This window comes from Herpailurus yagouaroundi, unplaced genomic scaffold (genome assembly GCF_014898765.1).
Source record: "Herpailurus yagouaroundi ecotype Mexico unplaced genomic scaffold, PumYag 67440, whole genome shotgun sequence".
NCBI lineage: Eukaryota > Metazoa > Chordata > Mammalia > Carnivora > Felidae > Herpailurus > Herpailurus yagouaroundi.
In genome coordinates, this window is record NW_024420251.1 from 1,501,421 (window position 1) to 1,514,369 (window position 12,949).

The 12,949-nt window shown below is 50.4% G+C and overlaps 1 long non-coding RNA gene across 3 annotated transcripts in view; it reads right to left on the reverse strand.

The window, feature by feature from the left end:
- Window positions 1–12,949, reverse strand: part of LOC121025014 (uncharacterized) — a 292,979-nt gene that overhangs the window by 1,367 nt on the left and 278,663 nt on the right. For 2 of the 3 annotated variants that reach the window (XR_005787906.1, XR_005787905.1), the window contains exon 5: window positions 9,266–9,684. This is a non-coding gene — a long non-coding RNA (uncharacterized LOC121025014). Of the gene's footprint in view, window positions 1–2,627; window positions 2,708–9,265; window positions 9,685–12,949 lie in introns of all 3 variants that reach the window. The other variant, XR_005787907.1, reaches the window with a different exon arrangement.

The window sequence follows — 12,949 nt, forward strand, 5'->3', positions numbered from 1 at the left end:
TATTCTCTGCAATAGCTTTTGTAAGGTTAGTGTTGTTTTTTTTAATGTAAGGTTAGTGTTTTTTAATGTTTATTTATTTGAGAGAGAGAGGAGGGGCAGAGAGACAGGGGGGAAGACAGAGGATCCAGAGTAGGCTTCATGCTGACAGTACAGCCCAATGTAGGGCTTGAAACCATGAATCATGAGATCATGACCTGAGCTGAAGTTGAGTACCCATGCTCAACCAACTGAGCCACCCAGCACTCCAGGTTAGTGTTATTTCTTAAATGTTTAGAAGGATTCACATCCATCTGGGCCAGGGGTTTCTTTACAAGATGGTTTTTAACTAATTTTCAACATCAATAATAGATATTGGACTACTCAAATTTTCTGTTTCTTCTTCTGTCAGCTTTGGACGTTGTATCATTTTTTTTTTTAAACCTCTAAGCACAAGAGAGCACCTAACTTGAGACATCATGTGAAGTAAATGACCCTTGCAGAGATGCAGGCAGTTTCCCTGGCTGCTTCGGGGATGTAAAAGGTTAAATTCATATATGATAGGAATGAACTTGTCGAGTCAGAGCATAAAATGATCTGGAGGCAAATGCTAATGCATTGACTCTGAAGCATTTCCATGTTATCAACAGCCCTCTGTGATTATGTAAATTGGAAATAAATGATTGGCATTCACAGGAGCACATACAGATAATTAGCACAGCACTGAGGAAGCTAGTTGTAGAAGGCAATTGTGACAAATCTACAAAAATAATGATTCTTGGTTAATAGTTAATGCTACATATCAGGAGGAGTAGGGCTACGGCACTGTCCTCTCTGGAGTGTGTTCTCCTTCCTCCCTCAGCCAATCCTCCCTGCAGTGCTGAGCTCTACCTGACCCACTGCCAGGACTGAGAAATTGAAGACTCCAGGCCAGGATGCCACGGAAGTCTATCGCAAGGCAAGATTCAACAGCTCCCTTCTCAGTTTGCAGATGGGCTGGAAGAGCACCAGTAAGAATGCTCAAATGTCAAGCTTGTTTAAAAGCCAAGGTTTTAACAAATGAGTGCGGGGCTGGGCTTTCATTAACTAACACAGATCAGCAGCAGCACCCAAGTCACAGTCCCTCCCCTCTCACCTTCCAGTAGCAATTTGTGGATAATGCATGTCAATTCCACAGCTCAGTCTAATGTATGGAATAACACAAGGGCACCAGTGCTATTAAGATCAAATGGGGTTTGACTAAAAGGCCCATGGAGCACGGAGACAACACTTTTTAACAATCTGTGCACACAGGTTGCATGGTGGGGACCTGAGAATTGATGCAAGAACAGTGGAAGTTGTGGAAACTCCCTGGGTTTTGGACACACTGAGCACTGTGAGGTACTCTGTGTAGGTGCAGGAGCAACTCAAAGCAGGGAAGGAAGCTGGAGCAGAAATCTCTTGTGGACAGGGCTGGGGAGAGGGCTGATGTATGGGCAATCAGCCTCTTCAAGGCTGTGCAGAATTTAATGATGAGCTCTGGCCAATTGTAATACTTTTCACTGGCCCAGGGAGGGTCTTTTCTGCTGGCCAGAGTCCCCAGTACAAGAGTAATTGACAGGGGGTTTGGAAGCCTAGATCCTGGTTCTGAGAGGCCACTGGCTCATCATGTGGTCTAGGTGAGTTTCTCTGCTTTACCTTAATTCTTCAAGGTGGTGGCCAGGTAAAATCCTTTACCTTGTGGCTAGAGAGCTGAGACTCACTGGAAGTGCAAGTATTTGGTAGGTGGGGCGGGCAGGCCACTGTGGTTCCTTTAGGCCTTTGCCCTAGAGCCAAGTCACTGAAACTTTTGACAAAAAAAATGCCCTGGAAATCAAAGCCAGATTGAAGTCCTATTTCTGCCAGTAAATCACTGGGTGACCTTGGGCAATTTCCTCCTCCACACAGTGTCTCCAAATGTCCCACGGGAGTGTCCCCCAATTTTGAGGACAGCAGTTCTCAAGCCTTTTGGTTTCAGGGTGCCTTTATGCTCCAACAATTATTGAGGACTTCACAGAACTTTTGGTTATGAAGGCTCTACCTATTGATATTTTTAGCTTTAGGAATTTAGATTGAGAAAACTTTAAAGTATTTATTAATTCATTTTAAAATAATGATAATATAACCACTGCATATTAATGTAAATCACTATACTTTCCAACACAAAAATGACCAAAGAGAAGAATGGCATTTTTGCACATTTTTACAAATCTCTTTAAAGTCAGGCATAATAGAAGATAGCCACATTCTTGTATCTGCTTCTGCATCCAGCCTGCTGTGATATCACAGCTGTCGTCTCTAGAAAAATTCACTGTGTGGTTGTGAGAGAAGGCAAGTTGAAAAGGCAAATGCATCTTGGTTTTACTGTGAAAAGAGTTTTGATCCTGTGGGCTTTCGGGGGTCCCTACCCACATTGTGTGACGTGCCACTCTGAAATCGCCAGAACTATGTTCCGTGTTTGCACCACTGAAGACCATACATATCCCTCCATTCCAGATCAGGTCCTGGACCAGGTGTCCTGGCCCCCCAACAGGGTGTCTACACATTGATCTTTAAGCTTGCTTTGGGAAGGGGCCACTTTCTCACCCCCAAATCCTGAGAGAAGTGAGTCATTTTATTTCCAGAATCCTTACCTGCACTGGGGTCAGGCCACAGACATGACTGTGTCTACCTACCAACTCAGGGTCTGTAACCGGCGCCAAATTGCCTTAGGCTCTACAGAGGAAAGAAAAACAAAATAAAAACCAATAGAAACTAGCAAACAAGTATGCAAAAGGTATGTTTAGTTTCCTGTTAGAGAAATGGAATGACTAATTCATACAAGACCATTTGGTACGGCACGTGGAGTGGGCTTTCTAAACAGCGGGGCTGCTGTTTAGTGGAAAGCAGTATGCTGTGGAATTGTGCTCAGAAGGACACAAGGACAACAGGCCGCTAATGCAGCCAACACCGCAATGTGGTCTCCTGCATTCAGAGGGACGGTGGAGTACTTCAAGTACTGGACTGCAATCCAAAGACTCAGGTTTGGGCAGGGGGAATTCTGTTGTCAGTTCCATGTCTGTGTGATCTGGGCGAGTGAGCTCCCCCTGGCTCCACCCCCTATCTGTAAAATGGACAGTGTTACCACCCTGTCCCTTCTCAGGGCTTTAGGGCACCCCAGCCACCAAGATGGCTGAAGAAGGCCCTGGGAGATTGTGGCGTGCTCTGAAGATGTCAGAGCCCCTCAGAAAGAGGCCACAGACCAGCAGCCGAAAGAGGCAGGGCAGCACCCGTTGTGGAAGCCCCCAGCCCGGCTTTCTTGGGGAGTAATGTCCAAATTCTACCCACCAGTCATCCTCCCTGCCCACTCTCCAAGGATCCCATCTCCATGCTGGCACAATGAAAGGGTGGGAAGGCCAAGTTCAGAAAGTGTCTTTCTGTTCTCAGTTTCTCACAGGCTTAGCTGAAGCACCACCACCCTGCCCCCATCTGCTGGTGGTAGCAGATGTGACTTCCCTGGGTTTGGGTTGAGAGATAATGGTTTCCCTTTAAAAGCTTGCTGGTAATTTCCACATTCTCTGCTAAGCTCTGGGAGGCAGCTGTGGTCATACACCCAGGGGTTTTTACCAATCTCTCCATTTGGAGCTCTTGCTGTCTTTTGCGTACCTCCTATCAGCTACTGGACAAACTGTGACCTGCCCTCAGGCAGGCTGGCCAGCTGAGGTTGACAGTAGGGCCTGATCCACCAAAGCGACTGTGGACAGCAGCTGGCAGAGGGCCGGGATGGCACTGTGGCTGGTTCCAGAGGCAGCAGAGGGTTGACAAGCACAGACTGCTTTAACTGCTACTCAGAGAACAAAGAGAACTTTACCCTCATGATCCTATTTATATATACGTGGATCTCCGTGGAACCACCACACAGAACAATGGTTGCCTAGGATCAAAGCCAGAATGGCTGCCACCCACCCAAAAATCTTCTACTGTCCACTGTCACTCGTTGGGACAGAGAGGGAGGAGCCAGTTGGCTTAGGGACAATTTCAACTTGGAGAGCATTAATGAAGACACACCTGGGGAAGGCCACACGTGACTGAACTAAGGGGCCCTCAGCTTCATCGGAAGGGACAAGAACCAGCCTCAGCACTTGTGCTGGTCCTCACTTCACAGTGTGTAATGTGCCGTGACATCCACCGTCTTCCTGGAAGCAATAGGTCAGCAAACAAGCAAGGTTCAGAGAGGCGAGGTGACTCAGTTGCCCAGAGACCTCTACCTGGTGTGGTAGGCAGAATTCTGGCCTCTCAAAATGTCTGCGTCCTAATCTCTGGAACCTATAAATATGACACAGCGAAAGGGACACTGCAGATGTGATTAAGGATCTCGAGAAGGAGAGGTCATCCCAGACTATCTGCATGGGTCCTAAGTGCCATCACAAGCATCCCTGATCAGAGGAAGGCAGAGGAGGTTTGACATGACAGAAGAGGGAAAGACCACATGATGCTGGAAGCAGAGACCAGAGGGACACACCTTGAAGTTGGAGGAAGGGCCATGAGCCAAGGAGTGCAGGTAGCCAGCAGAAGCTGGAAAGGGCAAGGAAACGGATTCTCTCCTCACAGACTACAGGAGCGGCCAGCCCAGCTGACCAAGTGTGGGGTTCCACCCTCCAGAACTATATGAGAGTAAATCTCTGTTGTTGGGAGCCACTGAGTTGGTGGTAGTTCGTTACGGCAGCCACAGGAAACCAAAACAGTTGGCTAGTGACGAAGCTGGCACAGAGGCCGGTGCTCACCATGCAAACAGAGTAAGAGCCTCCCTAGGGCCTGCACAGGTTGGGGCAGGACAATGGAAGGACTTCAGAGAGAGACAGTGGTGGTTCAGGAGCAGGAAGCTGCTGGAAGCCACCAGCTTAAAGTCCCTTGCTTGAGGCTCATCATGTGATTTACCCGATCGCTTCAAGGAAGGGACTAGAAGCATGGAGGCCGTGGCCTGTCCTTGGCCCAAAGGGTTCGGAGAATCAGTTCATCGCTGACTGAGACTGGACTGGTGACTTCTGGATTCTGGTACTGCCTCCTTCACTGAACCCTGGGTGTCCCTGCCAACCCAAGGCAGCTACGGTCTGACTCCAGGCTCCTGTGGCATTGAGGTGTAAGTCCAGTAGGGGAGTTGGGGTCAGCGTTCTCACTCCAGTGGCTGTGGAAATTGGCCATTTACCTCAGAGAGAGAGAACCTTGGCAACTTTTGGAGGCTCTTCCTTCCTTTGTGGTCTAACAGCAGTAGGCAGATCAGGCTGGGTGGGAAGGATTGAGTTCCACGTTCTTCCCTCCCAGTGGTCACAGTAGGTGGCACAGGGAAGTGTCATGGTTGACAGGTGGGTGGCACTTTGTGATGTGAAAATTAAAATAACCAGGAAACGTGGGCATTCCTTCTCTTCTCTCCCCTCTCCAACTCCCCTCCCCTGAGTTTCTCTCTCTTTTCTTCCTCTGTTGCCTTTTTTCCTGGTTCACTGTATAGCCCTCAAATTCCTCCAACTCTCTGGTTGACACCTGGATTTCAGAGCTTTTAAAAACGACTTTGAATCTTTAAGGTGTGTGCAAACTGCTCACTTTGAGCAGTGGTCGGGGGTGGGGGTGGGACAAAGAAGAGACTGCTATCCATCACACTACAGTAGCCCCAGCATCTCTACTTTGTGAGTCCCAGACAAGCTTGAGAAATTAATTTTTCTTCCAAAACTCTATTTCTAGTGAGCACTTCCAAGTCATTTTCTTAAGCTCCTACTATATATCCAACTTCAGTCCAGTTAATTTCTGTCAATTTCAAGATTTGCATGTTGGGGATCTACTCTACATTTTACCACGCAGGGGGAAGGGCTTTCTTCCAATGAGCAGTGATTGGAATGGAAATGCCCTGAAGGTGATCCCTGAAACACCTTAGCACTTAGCACACAGACACCTACTGAGCAGGTTTCCGACCACCTGAGTGTTTTGATGGTGCGTGAGTGACTTTTAAGACACCTTTTTTTATGGGGACATGGGTTCCATCCTCCCTTCATGTCTCCAGCATCCGTAAACATTACAATTTCTTTCTTTTTTCTTTCTTTTGTTTTGTTGAGAGAGAGAGAGAGACAGAGAGACAGAGAGAGAGAGCACGCGAGCGGGGTTGGGGGGAGAGGGGCAGAGGGAGGGAAAGAATCCTAAGCAGGCTCCACACTCAGTATGGAGCCTGACACAGGGCTCGATGCCACAACCCTGGGATCATGACCTGAGATGAAATCAAGAATCTGACACTCAACCAACTGAGCCACCCAAGTGCCCCAAATATTACAGTTTCTAAAGTACTTTCAGAAATGTATACCTTTTTTTTTGTCCTCCCTCGCCATTATTCTGGGCATATCCCATTTCATAGGTCAAGGGCATCCCCAGGGCCACTCAGCTAGCTCAGGAATGGAGTCTCTGAAATGGTGAAGCTGCAAATGCCCTTGTTGTATAAATGTGGACACTAAGGCTCCAAAGAGGAAAGGGGCCCTGAAACTTGCAGGCGGCCCAGCAGGACAGAAATTCCGTCTTGCCTGCCCTACTCCTCCCTCCCCCGCCCCCGCCCCCCTCCTGGGCCCAGGCACTAGGCCACTACGTTTGCCTCCAAAGCCAGGTCCCAGCCTGGGGAGAAGCTGCATCTGTTTTTGAGAAACTGCCAGAGCACAGCAGAAGAAGGGGTGTGTGCGTGTGAGCTAGTACAAGGACCGTGTGCTCTTGCCGACCGGCCCATCTCAGGGCTGGGAGGCTGCCCGGAAGTCAGTACAGATGCACTGGTTTCACACCGGAGCTTTCTGTGGCAGCGCTGTGGGTGAAACACTGTTTAGCAAATGGAATCTTCAAACCCCCCTCCACACCCCCCCCCCCCCCCCCCCCCCCCCATCTAATGCAGCCTCGGGAGAACTTCTTTTATGAAGCAAAGGGTCTTCTTGTCATGCAAATCACCACCCCCTAATTGGACTGCTTTGTAACTCCTGTGCCTTCAATTGCTTAAGGGGACCAAGTCCCTTTATCACCAATAAGACATTTCTGTTTTGTTTCGCACAAAGCTAGGAAGGTGCCAACTTCAACTTGGACCTCGCTGCTGCCTCCTCTAGACGGGGAGAAAACCCACTTGCACCCCTGTGGCAGACCCGGTCCCAGCCCGCCACCTCCCCTCCCCTGCCCAGGGCAGGTTTGTGCGGAACACTTAATCTGGAGGCAGGGAGTGCAGGTGGCAGTCCTTACCACCTGGAGCTGGCTCCTAGAGAGTGCCCGCATCCTCCAAGGCTTGCGAAGAATACCAATTGCGTGGTTACTGGGCCCCCTCAGGAGCCCACAAGAGGAAATTAAAAGGCATACACACGCCTGGAATAAAGGACCCTCTTCTTGCAGCTAATCACCGAAATTGGTCACTGGGTTGTCCCCTCCCCCCTCTGGTGAAAGACATGGTCTTTCTCTTGTTCTGTTCCATCACTACGTTCTCAGAAATGTGTGAGGGGGGGTGAGCTTCACACGGGCTCCCCCTCTTAGAGCCCTCCACCCCCAGCCCTCCCTTTCTCCCCAGTCCAGGCTTCTCTCAGCAGGAGGGGTGTCAGTTTGTCCAGTCTGATGTCGGATGCAGGAGACAGACCAGTCAGGCCCCAAGGCCACACCGGTGGGAGGAATGGCTCCGCATCTCTAAGAATGCCTCCTGCATGGCCCTTTGCGGGTTGCAAAACGCCTCCACTTCCCTCTCCGTGTGCGCTGCACAACCGGATCGGCCGCACCGCTGCCACTTGCCCTCAAAGTGGCCTGAAGTGACTGTTGTGGATGTCAGGGTCTTTAGCCCCAGGACCAGGGTGGGGACCCTCCGTGCTTCAGAGCCTGCTGCCTCCTGCTGGTGTGTGACTCTGGCCCCGGCCCACAGGGCAATGGGAGACTCTCTAAGAGGAATCTGGGCAGCCCTGGTGCAGGGGAGATGTCCCCTCCCTCAACACCTGCAGAAAAGAAGCAGGAGGAAGACCTCAAGGAAGAGCCTCCCTTTCCCCTGCCAGGCTAGCGATGGGGTCGGGTCACCTGACCTCCAGGGCTGCCTTCCCCACGAGTTCTGGAGAGTTGATATGAGCAGTGGTCTTCCCTCCTGTCGTGGCTGTGGGCACTTCGCTCTGAGTGTCCTGTGGGAGGCACGGCCTGCGATCTTGGGGTTGATGGAGAATCCTAATATTCATACTATAGTGTGTTGAATGGTGCCCCCAAAAGATATGTCTACCTGGAACCTGTGAATGTGACCTTATTTGAAAAAGTGTCTTTGTAGATATAATGAAATTAAGGATCTCCAGATGAGATATTCTGGATTATCCAGGTGGATCCTAAATCCAATGACGACAGGGCTTATAAGAGAGGGAAGGAGATTTGAACCACACAGGGAAGGAGGTGATGGTAAAGCTGGAGGCAGAGATTGGAGTGGTGCAGCCCCAAGCCAAGGAATGTCAGGGGCCACCAGAAATGAAGAGGTGACAGAAGATTCTCCCTTGGAGCCTTCACACAAAGCAGAGCACTGTGGACATCTCGATTTCTCCTCTGACCTCCAGAATTGGAAGAGAATACATGCAACCATACATACATTTCTGCATGAATAAATACATTTCTATCCTCTTAAGTCACTCACTTGGTGGCCATTTGTAATGGCAGCCATAGGAAGCCAGCACACACACTCTAGCAACAGTACCACAGAGAGGCAGGAGGAAGGAGGAGGAGGGAGACAGAAGAACTGAGAGGAAACTACCACCAGCCCCGAAGCTAACACTTCCAAGCATCTGTCCAGGACAGAGCAGGCCCTTCCCTTGGCCCTGGTGCACAGGGACGGCTGAGGGGGTGGGGGGAGGGTTGCGGGGAGACTGGCTGGGAGCCCAGGCAGTGGCTCTGCTGGCGGTTCGGCCTTACTTGGCGGAGCAGCACAGGTGGGGGTCACTTGATCGACTGCCCATGAGTTCAGGAGAGAGAAGACTAGTTTCTGAGCTGGAGGCGATGGCCCTGGAGATGGCCCTTCAGGGAGGCTGCATGGCCAGCCTCACCCACCACCTCTGAGCCTCTCCAGTTCCTTCCCCAACACCGCAGAGCTGCTCCCACAGGAAAGCAGGATCCTCGGCACACTCAGCGCCCTGGCACATCCAGCCCTGTGGTTATCCTACCTGGCACCATTTTTTTCTCTCTCCTGGGGTGCATGTCTCAGTAACTGCCCAGAAACCTGGGCTCCCCCAGATCCCTTCTCTCCACAGCCACTCAACAAGCAATCTCGTCGACTCACTTGCTAAGTATTTCTCTTCCTCTGCTGGCTTCCCTGCCATGTGTCAGCTGCTACTGCGGTCCAGGTCTTGGACCCCTCCCAGGGAGGGATGCGGTTGCTCCTTTCCCCTGTCACTCCTTTGCACACAACCATTTCTCCTGTTGTGAGTCCCATGGGACAGAAAAACATCGCTAGGCAGCCAGAGTAGCACTACGCGGCTTGCTCTTGGCTATGAAAGGAGCTGGGACGTAGGGCCACAGACATGGGAGGGGGTGGAAGTGTCGTCTGTGCAGAGTGGCTGGTGTGCCTGAGGCCTCTGGCAGGTGGGAGGTGGGCTGCAGAGGGAATTTTCAGAGCCCGTGCTTTCTCACTCATTAATGCTGTCACACTCGGCACTATACAGGGATAACTTCGACGTGGTTTTGCTGCCTTATTTCTTCCTGAAAAAAAAAAAACACATCAAATCATTTGCATCTTTTCAATGACACCATCTTAAAATTGAGGACACACAGTATTTTGGCGGTTCAGAAACTTGACTTTGGTTTTGCGTGCTGTTCTGCATGGGCTTGGTGGTGTTCATGTCTGTTCTGTCCATTTGGAACAGCTGATTATCTTAGCTGGCAATAGCCAAATACACCCACAGCTATTTTTTTTAAAAAGTCTGTCTTATTGAAATCCTTGCAAGAAAAGTGACTTTTTATTGCAACTGCAGAATTCTCTAGCCCTTAGCTCTTCGCTGTGTTTTTATAATATAATGCTTGAGAGTGGGAGATTGTTTAGAGCTCTGCAGGCACATCAGAGCACAGCATGGGGCCCCAACATTATAGCCTTGATCTCCTTCCATCATTATCATTTGCATGGCTAGCGCCTCACAAGCCCAAGCCCTGAACTCCTTGAGGGCATAGTTTCTGTCCTTTTCAGTGCTGCAACCTCAATCACTAGCACTTAGTATGTCTGGCACCCATAAAAATTTTCTAAGTGAATGAACAGCTCATTGGGAACTGAGGCTCCAAGCAGGTCACAAGCAAGTACAAGGCAGAGCTGGGATGTGACCCCAGGGCTGATGTCAGGGTTCATGCTCTGTCCCCTCCCTGCACCATAGTGATGGCAGAATGGAGTTCTTAGGCTGATGCTCCCATGAAAGCAGGTGTGAGGAGGCTGAGGGCCAAGAAGAAGCTGGGGACAAAACCAGCAAGTCCCTGAGTGGGTAGGACACAAGGGGGCGGCTGAGGATGGCTACCAGGGGCTGTGTATCCTGAGGAGGGCCAAGTCAAAAAGGTTCTGGGCACAGACTCCAGGGGTGCGGCTGAGTTGGGGTTTGGGTATGATGTTTAGCCATGGCCTTGGGGGCCTTACATTTCAGCAGCCAGAGGAGCTGAGAGGTCTGGCTTTGGTTGAAAGAAGGAGGAACCAGGAAAGGGGGCTCAGGGGACATCTGCACTCAGGTGTCAACAGAATGAATGTCAAATCCCTGTGCCAAGACAACTGTGCCAAGACAAGGGCGGGTATGCCTGGAAGATGGTGGACCAGGGGCATCCGGCAGAAAAGGGGCAGCAAGAGAGGCCAGGGCAGGAGTGAGTCTCTTTGGATGCTATCTATTATACCAGATGACACTGCACCCCTTCCATTTCAGCTGGTTTTCCTAGCTTTCCACCCCCTCTGGGAATTGGTTAGCTTCCTTGCCAACCAAGCAATGGAAGAAGAAATAAGATGCACACATCCCCCTCAAATTCTTTCTGCAAAAACCCACTACGTTTCTTACCATGTACCAGGTGTTGGGGACTAGAAGGCAAGTTCAACTCTATCCCACAGGGGGAGAAAGAGACTCCTAGTTAGGAGAATTGGCCACCCTGATATGGACCCTTGGACCTTCAGGAAGGGACTAGAGAGAGTTATTCTCAGCTCTGCAGGACTGGGAAGGCTTCTAGGAAGTGGTGGGGTTTGAGCTGAAGTTGGAAAGGTAGAAAGAAGGTGAGCAGGTATGGAAAATATCCTAGGCAAGGAAGGCATGAGCAGAGGCCTGGGGACAGAGGAGCCCAGGATATCCTGGGGAGAAGAAACGGGACAGGTATGGGACATGGATGTTCATGAGGGTGGGTGGGGGAGTGGGGAGAGGGTGGCTAGTAGGCTGTGTCCACCCGATGTTGAGGACCAGACTCAACATCTGAGCAGCTCAGAGAGCATCCCACAGGCACTGGGGAGGCATCAAAGGCTTGTAAGGGCAGGAGCCAAGCCAGCCTTTAGAAAAACACTTCTGGTGGCTGAATGGATAAACAGATAGAGATAGAGATAGAGATAGAGATAGACAGAGATAGATAGATAGATAGATAGATAGTGGTTGGGAGACAGACATAACCAACTCAGAGGAAATGCAGATTCCAGTATGTAACACACTAGAAGAAGTCAGGTGACTCATGTAGCAGGAAGATCTGATCAAACACCACAGACAGCAGTAGCAGCAAGCTGTGGGGAGCACCGGAAATGGCCCCCAACATTGGGGTGTGTGCTTCCCAAGACCCCTATGTTCATACTGTTGTGGGTTGAATGGTGGCCTCTGAAAGATATGTCCACCAGGAATCTATGAATGTGACCTTATCTGGGAAAAGGATCTTTGCAGAGGTAATCAAGTTAATCGAGATGAGCTCATCTTAGATTATCTGGGTGGGCTCTAAATCCAACAATAAGTGTGCTAAGATGAGGAGCAATACAGAACCTAGGGATATGGCCATGAGCCAAGGTGCCCCCAGAAGCTGGAGCAAGTGCAGAAGGACCCTCTCAGAGCCTTCAGAGGGAGCACAAACCTGCCGACTCCTGGACTTCAGCCCAGTGATACTGACTTTCTCAAAGACCATGTGTACGTGGTTCCTGTCTGCCTCCCCTAGTAGAGTGTGCACACACAGAAGGCAGGGGCTGTGTCTTTCTCATTGTTTTGGGCCCAGCATCGAACACAGGGCTGGCACGTAGTGGGTCTTCAGTAAATGTTGGCTGACTGAATGAATGGGGGCATTATTGGCAGGAGTTCATGGACCCATGTGTATACCAAGCATTGTCTGTCTATAGACAGATTTGCCTTGCATATTTATGTGGCTATTTGTCTTTTTGTGTTTCTTGATCGGTGGATGATAAAGCATCGCTAGCTGTTATGTGAAGTCTGCAAAACGTTTTAATACTGGAGTAGAGGTAGGAATGGCAGACGAGGATATGAGGCCCAGCCCTGTGATTCTTCCTTCCCATCATGGCCTTTTCCTAAGCCAAACTGGAAGGGTACCAGGGCGTGGCCATCAAGCCCAGCACAGCTTCTAATCGACCTGGCTCCCAACCAGCCCCTCTCAGCCAAAGGCGGCGCACCAGGCAGGCAGTGGTGGCACTGGCAGCCCTGCCAGCAGGGGCCAGAGAGAAGCCCTGCCAGTCAGGAAATGTCCAAGGAGTCTCCAGTCCCATCTGGCCACTTCCTCACCTTCAGTCTCCTGGTGACGAGGCTGGTTGAGAATCTGTTGGCTGGGAAGAGTCTAGTCAAATCAACCGGTTCACACGCGCTTCTCCCGTGGCCTGCTAGAGGCACCTTTGCACTCAGTTCATGGCAATAATTTGTAATTTGGTTGTCAATTCCTCCTTGCAGGTATTGGTTCCAGGAGGGATTCTGAAGACAGGCTTTTGAGGGCTGCTCTGAGACATTGGCAACAATTACAGGGGCAAGGGGGGGGG